Here is an 11079-nt window from a genome sequence, read left to right as displayed (position 1 = left end):
GTCTGTGGTGGAGTGTTCAAGACTGCTATTTAATTATTCAGGTTCTATATTTATTTGTTGAATTTATATATGCTTGTTTTTACTATTAATTTATACTGTTTGCCTGCGATGAGTCTGTTTATGCATGATATTTATTTAAGTCTGTTTAGCATGTCTGGCTAATTTATTTAGGTATCGGTACGTAAAGTAAGCGGAATGAAGGAATCAAAACTAAGTTGGTTTATTTAAGTTTAAAATTAAAATCACTCTTTTTACGGTCTCAATTTACAGGTTTAATAACAAAGTTTTTGTACGAAAGTAAAAGACATAAAGAAGTTAAAATCAATAGAGCGAGAGTTTGAGGTTTTGACTGGACAGTGTAAATTGGACATTAATTCTAGATCAGGGTGAGAGCAATTTTTAGATTTAATTAAATTCTAACCTTTTTCAAAAAGTATTTTTAGAGATTGAATGTGAGGGCGAGAGTTAAGCATTTGAATTTAATTATATAACCTAAGTCAACAGAGCGAGAGTTTGAGATAAGGGTGTTTAAACGATTAGTGTTTTCTTAAAAAGAGTTTCTACGGATTCTATTGTTTTCAAAAAGTGGTTTTTGACTTAACTATAAGTGACAACTACGTTAATATAAAATCACAGTTTATTCAACAGAGCGAGAGTTTGAGATAAAACTTTTAACCAATAGCGTTAACTGAAAGGATTTATTTTTAAAACCAAGAAACCAATAAAGAATTGATTCCCTAATTACGACGAATTACGTACCGATATCCGCTTATTAGATATTAACTTTAGATCCTATTTTAGTTTTAGTTTTTTCCCCCAAAAATCAAAGTATTACCTGCCTTAGCTTTACGAAGTAACCTTAGATAACGGTATATCGATTCATAAGTCCCTGTGGGATCGATATCTTTTAAAACTACGCGATAGAACTGTGCACTTGCAGTTTGTACCCCAATTCGACTCATAAAGTCGAGGGATCAAGTTTTTGGCGCCGTTGCCGGGGGCTTTTATTTAGTCGATATCGTAACTCTCCTGTTACGCTGTAGAGACTAAGGCTTTTCTTTCTCTTTTCTTTCTTTCGTTGATTTGTATGCCACGCACTCGCTCACAAGGCGAGCCGCTCTACTTACGAATCAACGATATCGAACTATATCTCCGAGTCTTACGACGAATTCGGGAATATCGTGCTGAAAACAATCTACCTCCTGTAGAACTTCCTGATTTCAAAAATATTTTCCCTTCGATACCCGAGATGGCAGAACCAACTCGTGCTCTTAGAGATTACGTCGCTCCATCGCAAGATGAACCGCATTCAAGTATTGCTCCACCCGCAATCGAAGCAAACAACTTTAAACTCAAACCTTCACTATTGCAGGCAGTGCAACAGAACCAATTCTCTGGAAATCCTACCGAGGATCCTAACCTTCATTTATCCGTATTTGTCCAATACGCTGATACTGTTAAAGCTAATGATGTCACTTCAGAGGCAATTCGACTTCGTCTTTTCCCTTTCTCACTAAGAGATAGCGCTAGAAGATGGCTTCAATCTCTTCCTTCCAACTCAGTCACCACATGGAACGAGTTGAAGAAAGTTTTTCTTGCTCGATACTTTCCGCCAAGCAAAACAGCTATGTTAAGAGCCCAGATAAATGGATTTAAACAGAAAGATAACGAGTCTCTTTTCGAAGCATGGGAAAGATACAAAGACATGATGAGACTTTGTCCACATCATGGTTTAGAAGACTGGTTAGTAATTCATACATTCTATAATGGTCTCTTATACAACACGAGGTTAACAATAGACGCCGCCGCAGGTGGTGCACTAATGAACAAACCTTATGCTGACGCTTACCAACTTATCGAAAGCATGGCTCAAAACCACTATCAGTGGGGAACCGAACGAACAATGGTGGAAAAACCTCAAACGAAAACTGGCATGTACGAGATAAGTAACCTTGATCATGTTAATGCAAAAGTGGATGCTCTGGTCCAGAAAATTGAAAGTTTAAATGTATCACCTAACAGGAATCCAAGCGGAGCAAGTAAACTATGCTCAAGGAAGCCCCTACTCGCACACCTATAACTCAAATTGGAAGAATCATCCCAATTTTTCATATAAGAGTAATAATTCTCTATATGCACCTGGACAATTTCCAAATCAAGCCCCAGCTATACCTTCGGGATATCAGAAGCCGACCCCATCTACATCTAACAATAACGCCCCTAGGAAATCCAACTTGGAAATCATGATGGAAAACTTTATAGCTTCTCAACAGCAAACCAATAAAGATTTCTTAAACCAGAATGTACACACTGGCGAACAAATTAAACAACTAGCAAGTAAAGTAGATGCCCTGGCTACTCATAACAAAATGCTGGAAACGCAAATATCACAAGTAGCTCAACAACAAGCGCCTACTGCTGCCCCAACTGGTACATTTCCTGGCCAACCCCAACCTAACCCAAGAAGCCACGCTCATGCAATTATACTGAGAAGTGGAACGGAAGTGGAAGGACCGTCTGACCCAAGGATAGAAAACCAAAACTCTAAAAGGTCAACTGAGGAAACTGAACCTAAGGAAACGGCAGAGAGTAATAAGGAAACCGTAGAAAAGAAGGAACCTTATGTACCTCCACCACCTTATAAACCACCTATCCCTTACCCTCAAAGGCTTATTAAAACCAAAGATGCGGGCCAATTTAAAAAATTTGTCGACCTACTAAAACAATTAAACGTCACAATTCCGTTTACAGAAGCTATTACGCAGATGCCCTCATATGCCAAGTTTTTAAAAGAAATTCTTTCTAATAAAAGAAAACTTGAAGATAGCGAAATCGTTACACTTACTGCTGAATGTAGCGCTATAATACAGAATATGCCTCCTAAACTTAAAGACCCAGGTAGTTTCTCTATACCCTGTCACATAGGAAAATTTGTCATTGACAAAGACTTATGCGATTTAGGAGCCGGTATTAGTGTTATGCCTTTATCCATATGCAAGAGACTTGAAATGGGAGAATTAAGACCAACTAAAATGTTTGTGCAACTAGCAGATCGTTCCGTAAAATATCCTGTAGGAATTCTTGAAAACGTTCCAGTGCGCATAGGTCAATTCTACATTCCAACGGATTTTATAATTATGGATATTAGAGAAGATGAAGTTACACCCATTATACTGGGAAGACCGTTCTTAGCAACTGCCGGTGCAATCATAGACGTAAAATGAGGACGACTCACTTTCGAAGTAGGAGAAGAGAAAATTGAGTTCATTCTTTCCCAATTTTTGAAAGCACCTGCAATAGAAGATACATGTTACTTCATGGATATCATCGATGAATGCATAAAAGAAACGGAGTTAGAAAAAGACAAATCATCTGACTATCTTGTAGAAGACAAACTTAACCAATGTTTAGCAATAACACAGGACCCTACGCAATGCCTTAAGAAACCAACCTTAGACCTGAAAACACTTCCCAAGAATCTGAGATATGAATTCCTAGACTTAGAGCTTGAACGACCAGTGATAGTTAATGCTGACCTAGGAAAGCTCGAAACAGAAAAACTCATGCATATCTTAAGAAAATATCCAACCGCACTAGGTTACAACATCACCGATCTTAAAGGAATAAGTCCTTCTATTTGTATGCACCGCATCATGTTAGAAGAAGACTGTAAAACTTCTAGGGAACACCAGAGAAGACTAAACCCGATCCTGAGTGAGGTAGTGAAGAAGGAAATAACCAAGTTATTAGAAGCAGGTATCATATATCCTATATCTGATAGCAAATGGGTTAGTCCTGTACACGTAGTACCAAAACAAGGAGGTATAACAGTCATTGAAAATGAAAAAGGAGAAACTATAACCAAACGAATCGAATCGGGATGGAGAATGTGCATTGACTATAGGAAACTAAACAAAGCAACCCGAAAAGATCATTTCCCTTTACCATTCATTGACCAGATGTTAGAACGATTAGCAAAACATTCACATTTCTGCTATCTAGACGGTTACTCAGGTTTCTTTCAAATACCAATTCACCCTGATGACCAAGAAAAGACAACGTTCACGTGCCCTTTTGGTACCTTCGCTTATAGACGAATGTCGTTTGGCTTGTATAATGCTCCTGCAACTTTCCAAAGATGCATGATGGCAATATTCGCCGATTTTCTAGAAAACATCATGGAAGTATTTATGGATGACTTTTCCGTATGCGGACAAAGCTTTGAAGAATGTCTTGAAAACCTAGAGAAAGTTCTAGAGCGATGTGTAAAAGTAAACCTAGTACTTAATTGGGAAAAATGCCACTTTATGGTACAAGAAGGAATTGTTTTAGGACACATCATCTCAAATAGAGGAATTGAAGTAGACAAGGCCAAAATAGAGGTAATCGAAAACCTTCAACCTCCGAAGACTGTGAGAGAAGTACGAAGCTTCTTAGGACATGCCGGTTTTTACCGACGATTCATTAAAGACTTCTCTAAAATAACTAAACCGTTGACCGGATTATTGATGAAAGATGCTGAATTCATATTCGACAATAAATGTTTAGAAGCATTTCAAACGCTTAAACAAGCACTGATCTCCGCACCCATAATGCAGACACCAGATTGGAATGAACCATTCGAAATAATGTGTGATGCCAGCGATTACGCTGTAGGTACTGTTTTGGGACAACGAAAGGATAAAAAGCTTCATGTTATATATTACGCAAGTAGAACTCTAGATGAAGCACAAATGAATTACGCCACAACCGAGAAAGAACTTCTAGCAGTAGTGTTTGCGCTAGATAAATTTCGTTCTTACTTGGTCAGAGCCAAAATAATCATCTACACTGATCACGCTGCTATCAAATACCTCTTAACTAAAAAGGATGCAAAACCTAGACTCCTAAGGTGGATCCTGTTGCTACAAGAGTTCAATTTGGAAATCAAAGACAAGAAAGGAACTGAAAACGTAGTAGCAGATCACCTCTCTAGACTTGAGAACCTTGAACCGGAAAGAACAACAATTAACGATGATTTCTCGTACGATAAGCTTATAGCTACTTTAGAAGAAAATAACGCTGATAAACAGGTAGAAACTACCTTAGCAATATCTGTTACACCGTGGTACGCTGACCTCGTCAATTATTTAGCTGCCGGAATAGTTCCACCTACCTTATCCTACCAACAGAAGAAACGATTCTTCTACGACATAAAACATTATTACTGGGATGACCCCTTACTTTTTAAAAGAGGTCCCGATGGTATTTTCCGTCGGTGTATACCCGAAGAAGAGGCAGAAAGTATAATCCAACACTGTCACTCCGCTCCTTATGGTGGACACGCAAGTACATCCAAGACCTGCTCTAAAATCCTACAAGCCAGTTTTTATTGGCCAAGTATATGGAAGGATGTGCATGCAACTATTAAGAAATATGACAGATGTCAACGCACAGGAAACATATCTAGACGTGACGAGATGCCACAAAAGGGCGTTTTGGAAGTAGAGATTTTTGACGTGTGGGGAATAGACTTCATGGGACCTTTTCCATCCTCTTTCGGCAACAAATACATACTCGTGGCAGTTGACTACGTATCAAAATGGATTGAAGCTATAGCTTCCCCAACTAACGACACACGAGTAGTAACTAGACTCTTTAAGAATATAATATTTCCAAGGTTTGGTGTCCCAAGAATAGTAGTCAGTGATGGTGGATCGCATTTCATATCCAAAGTACTCGAAAAACTACTGCTTAAGTATGGCGTAAGACATAGAGTGGCGACACCTTACCACCCTCAAACCAGTGGGCAAGTGGAAGTATCTAACAGAGAAATCAAACAGATACTAGAAAAAACAGTCGCCACTTCAAGGAAAGACTGGTCATTGAAATTACCAGAAGCTTTATGGGCATACCGAACTGCTTACAAAACACCCATAGGGACAACCCCATTTAAGCTAATTTATGGAAAATCCTGTCACCTCCCGGTAGAATTAGAACATAAAGCCTATTGGGCTATTAAAAATCTAAATTTAAACTATAAAGCCGCCGGTGAAAAGAGAATCCTTGATATAAGCGAATTAGAGGAACTCAGAAGAGACGCTTACGAAAATGCCAGAATTTACAAAGAAAGAACAAAACAATGGCATGACAAGCGAATATCGAGGAAAATCTTCAAACAAGGCGATACAGTCCTTTTATTTAACTCCAGACTAAAGTTATTTCCGGGAAAACTACGATCTAGATGGTCAGGTCCTTTTCAAATCACCAATGTTTTTCCCAGTGGAGCAGTAGAAATTAAAGGCAAATCTATGGAACCATTTACCGTAAATGGGCAACGTCTAAAACATTATCACTATGCAGAAAACAATGAAGCTTCGCAAGTCTTGCACTTAGACGAAATGCGTCCAGAAATTATAGATTATAATTGATTGTTTTTATGTCGAGCTTGCGACATTAAACAAAGCGCTTAGTGGGAGACAACCCACAATTATTTTATTATTTCCTTATTCTATTATTATTATTTTTCTATTTCTTCCTTAATTATTCTTTTAATTTCTGTTTAGTATTCATTCTTAATTTATCTTAATTTATTAAAAACTTTTCTCTTCTTTCGGCATTTGGCCAAATCCTGACTAAAACTCTTGTTTTTCTTTTCTCTAGCTAACACTAACCTGATGGGACATATTGATCGTATGGGTATCAAATTCAGAGGAACAGCTCAGAAACAAAAGTTTGAGGAACTAGCCACGAGAGAGATGCTACCTAGCCTGTATGCTGATGACTGGGCAATGACTGCCCTTGGACTAAGACAAAGTGTCATGTATTTGCTGAATCAGATAGGGTGGGAAACCGCTCCTATCCGTAGACAATCTGTCACTTACCGGAGACTGACTCTAGAATTCCTTAGTTCTCTGATCTATCTACCCAGCCATGGAAAAGGAATAAGCAGAGGTTTTATACAGTTCAGAATGTTTAACATGGAGTACCAATTTAATATTCAAGATTTTACCAACCTTTTAGGCTTCCCTACATCCTTTGACACATTCACAGTGAGCCAAGAGGAACTTTTCGAATATAGAGAACTCGAACACTTTTGGGGTAGCTTGACTGGAAATGACGATCCTGAGGAACATGAGTTTCTCTCTGGAAACATACATAATCCGGCCTTTCGTTATTTCCATAAGATTCTGACCCACATCTTATTTGGGAAGAAGCCAAACAGTACCACAGTTTCACGTGATGAACTCTTCATCATATTTTGCGCTTCTCAGAACCGTCCAGTAAACGGTGCCACTTTTATGTTAGCAAATTTGGACCACCTTATCCAAGATGAGCGAGCACCAATTCGAATAGGCGGTTTGATAACTATGATAGGTAATGCTATTGGATTACGTCAGCCTATGCTTGACTTAAGCCCTTTTTGTGGCATTACTACTATGAGTATACCCTTCCTTTTCAACACTTTGTTTATAGCAAACCTAGGGTCTGATGAGTTTGAGCTTATTATTGATAACCAAGTTCTTTGCCTATTCACCATGCCCGATCCTAGGACTAGTGTTCATAACCGCAACAACTGGCTCTACAACCTGAACGAAACCCCCTCTCCTGCTAGATCCACTGAATCCATCCAGGACTATGAGATTTGTGATGACTATGAGATTTATGATGACCAGATTCCTTATGCTGAATCAGATCCTCAGACACCATCTGGATATTATGATATTGATCCTCCTCCTCAACCTGCTCAGACCGAAGAATCGGCAATACCCGACCTTAGACATCATATGCCCGGAACTGATTATAACACTGCCATGGAAGCTTTGATGTCAGAACAAGATGCCCTCAGAGAAGAATTCACTAGCTTGAGGCACGAATTTCTGGGATACATGAACAGTATGACAAACCAGTTTCACGAGTTGCTATACCGTGTTAACTCCTTTGCTCCTCCGGCCAGAGATCGTGCAGATGGATAGAATTTATTTATTTTTCTTAGTTATTTAGTCTTAAGTTAGATTAATTATTTAATGTTATTTCAAATTATGTTCGTATTTGTTTCTCTTTCGCACTTTTTGTTTTTCTCCATTGTTACATTATGATTATTTTATTGAAGCTATTTATTCATTTTATTATGTAATATCTATTATGCTCTCTACTGTTGCTGCCTACATGACTTATTAAAGAACAATATATTTATGCATCATTGTGCAAAGTAGAATGACGTGCAAGAAAATTAAATAGCAAAAAATAAAATAATCTGGAGCAAAACAAAACAAAAAAATAATAATAAAAATAAATTACCAAGTTATTCTGAAGAACGCTAGCTGAAGCCATGCCAAAAAGACTGTGTGACGAGCGTCACACAATCTATGACGGACGGCATGCCAAGTACCTGTTACGACCGTCACGCCCCTGTGACGAGCGTAACACCTTTCTGACTAGGTGAACGTTACAGTGCCGTTGGAGACGAACGTTACACCCTTTTACTTTTTACCTTCCCCATTTATTCCCATTAACCCACACTTATTCACTTTTCAACCACCTCCTTTCCAACTTCCAAATTCTTTTCCTATAAATACCCATCAAAACCCCCCTCCATTCACCACAATCCACTCTCTAATATCAAATACATATCTTTTCTTTATTACTCCTTTAAATTCATTCATCAGTATGGCGGGAAATCAGAATTTCGGAAATATCATCTTCCGATCTGGAGATGAAAAGTATCAAAGGGAGCAATTCGAGCGCTTCCAACAGCGAGGCGTCATCTCTACCAGGTATCCTGATTCAACTTGTTTACAACAATTAGGATTACTTCAAGGTATCGAGTGGATGCTCCGCCTTGCCGATCTAACCTTTCTATGTACGCATAATCAACCCACCTACCCATCCCTAACCTTAGAATTCTTAAGTTCATACGCGTACAACACTCCAGCCGGTGAGGACGAATTCTTAACCGGTACCGCAACCTTCCGTATGTTCAACACCGAGTACTCCTTAACCCAAAACCAATTGAGTACCATGCTACAATTTCCCACAGAAGGTCAAGTCTACCCCAGAATCCCTCCTAACCTAAACTGGAGCACAGTTGCTGCTTTCGACCTCTTTAGGAAAATATCCGGAGTAGATGCCAACAACTGGGAAGAGCTCCTTGTTTCCCATATACATAACCCAACTATACGGTACTTTATCCGTATCCTACAAAACACCGTTTTTGGAAGACCGAACAACAGCAAGGTCAACGCAAAGGAACTCTTCTTCCTCGAATGCGTCTTCGAACCGCAGGCTAAGGTAAACGCCGCCTCCTTCCTATTTCATCATATCCGCACCTTATGCGCTAGAGGCCGTCAACCTTTTGTAATTGGTGGATTAATAACCACCATAGCACTTGGCTTAAACCTAGGGGACCGACTCCAAACTTTAGAATCTTTACCTCCCCTATTTATGGATATAGGCTACTGTCGATCCAGCCGCCTAATAAAGAACCGAATAGGCAGAAAATATTACCTTATGGTGAATAACCAGGCCGTCCCAAGCGGTGTTCTCCCCAACATTTCCCTAACCGATGTCACCAATCCCAACCGCCACCTCTATGATCTGAATGCTCCCGAAGCTACCGAGCCTTCGCATACAAACCCGTCTGCAGACGAGTTCGAAGAAATGGAGCAAGGTGATAACGCTCCTGAACAACAATCAGTCCTGCTCAACCCTTCCGATACTGCAGCTGGCCCATCCTCCCGACGTCGTCGACGAAGAAGGCCTGCAACCAACGACGACATCATGGATGCTATTGATGGTATACAAGCACAGAATCTCGAAATGATGCAAATGATGCGCCAAATGCAACAACAACAGGCAGAGAGGAATACCATAACCGATCAGCGGTTCACTGAGTTGTTTAGCAGGTTCGACAACTTAGACTTACGTCAGCGATCACCAGGCCCAAGAACAAGAGGCGGAAGGCAACCTTAACTTTTCTTTTTTTTCCTTTCTTTTTTGTATTTCATTTCTTTTCCTTCAAACATTGAGGACTATGTTTTATTCAAGTGTGGGGGGGAAAACCATGTTCTTTCTATCCTCCATTTTCCTTTTCAAGTATGTACCTTTCTTTTCATTGTTATTTCTTTTCATTGTTATTTCCCTAATTTAAAAAAAAAATATATATATATATATATATATATATATATATATATATATATATATATATATATATATATATATATATATATATATAATATATATATATATATATATATATATATATATATATATATATATAAAATAAGAATAATTTATTTTAAGTCAAGTCCCGAGTGTGAAAATTTCGTATTATCTATTCCCCTCAATTTCTTGAGCCATAACAGAAATTTAACACACCCAGTAAGTATAAAAGTTGCTTATTTTATAAAACTTGAGTGAAATCAAGACAAAAATTATTACCATAACAACGCTCTAAGAACCTCAACATGTTAGATCAGGATAAGTACCTATTATACCAATCCCTTGAACTTTTAGTTTTATAGTAACCCCGAGTAGTTTATACGAGAAGTCAGCACCATCTTAATAGCAAACTACGTGGAGAGCCGATGAATATAAGTGAATGATTCCCAAAGTAACATAAATATATATATATATATATATATATAATATATATATATATATATATATATATATATATATATATACATATCAGGAAATGCACTAATTAAGTTAGGTGATCCTTACCAGATCATTTAATCTAAAAGTTGCAGATCATACAAAAGCATAATACGAGAGATCCATTATGAGTTGGTTCAGTAGGTATCTGGTACTGAACTTGGTAGGGCGGACTACGGTCCGATCCCCCGCAATTTGCAATGGACTGAATAACGAAGTTATCCGACTTATGTACCAGAACTTCTAGCTGAAAGGGGATCAGAATCACTAACCGGTTACTCCACTATGTGCGCGAAAAGATAAAGGGCTTAATGTGACTTCGCTAGAATGAAAACGGGTGAAATAAGAGTAAAGGAACTAGGACAGCTATAATGGCATTACTTGAACTGGTTTGCATAAGGTGAGATTATCTGAGGTTGTGACGGTGGTTGTCGATGTCAAGAT

At 38.4% G+C, this 11079-nt stretch overlaps 1 non-coding gene across 1 annotated transcript; it reads right to left on the bottom strand.

Annotated features, from left to right (window-relative positions):
• Positions 1-1627: 1627 nt before the first annotated feature.
• LOC127090254 (small nucleolar RNA R71) lies at positions 1628-1734 on the bottom strand. Its single transcript, XR_007791780.1, has one exon. It is a non-coding gene; the product is annotated as a small nucleolar RNA R71 (small nucleolar RNA).
• Between the last annotated feature and the right edge of the window lie 9345 nt (positions 1735-11079).

This window comes from Lathyrus oleraceus, chromosome 5 (genome assembly GCF_024323335.1).
Source record: "Lathyrus oleraceus cultivar Zhongwan6 chromosome 5, CAAS_Psat_ZW6_1.0, whole genome shotgun sequence".
NCBI classification, from domain to species: Eukaryota; Viridiplantae; Streptophyta; class Magnoliopsida; order Fabales; family Fabaceae; genus Lathyrus; species Lathyrus oleraceus.
This window is presented reverse-complemented; position numbering and strand designations above follow the sequence as displayed.